Genomic DNA, 420 nt, shown 5'->3' on the forward strand with positions numbered 1-420 from the left:
TTTAAACAAAATTAATTTATCTAATTAACCTTATACAGCTTCCGCATAATATTGAATTTGTGCGAATTATGCAGTATGTAGTCTTATTATAAAAATTTTTATACGAAAATGTAGGAAAATCGCCTTGTAAAAAATGTCTTCACATGAGAGTAACTTAGGAAGCTGCTTCTAAATTTTAAATTTACTCTAAGAACTAATAATAATTTCTACACTTATGCCATGTGCGCGCATTAGAATAAAACGGCCAACACAAAATGAAACGAGCGATTTATCTAGGACAGTTAGAACTAAAACAAAAGAATAGTAGAATTGTGCGATTTTCTATTGAAAAATAAAAACCAAACGTAAAAAAATAGAATAGGGACCAAAACAACAAACTAACTGTTTATGAATATACAAAGTATAACAAGAGAATTTATT

Source organism: Glossina fuscipes, unplaced genomic scaffold, assembly GCF_014805625.2.
Source record: "Glossina fuscipes isolate IAEA_lab_2018 unplaced genomic scaffold, Yale_Gfus_2 61, whole genome shotgun sequence".
In the NCBI taxonomy this organism is placed as follows: domain Eukaryota; kingdom Metazoa; phylum Arthropoda; class Insecta; order Diptera; family Glossinidae; genus Glossina; species Glossina fuscipes.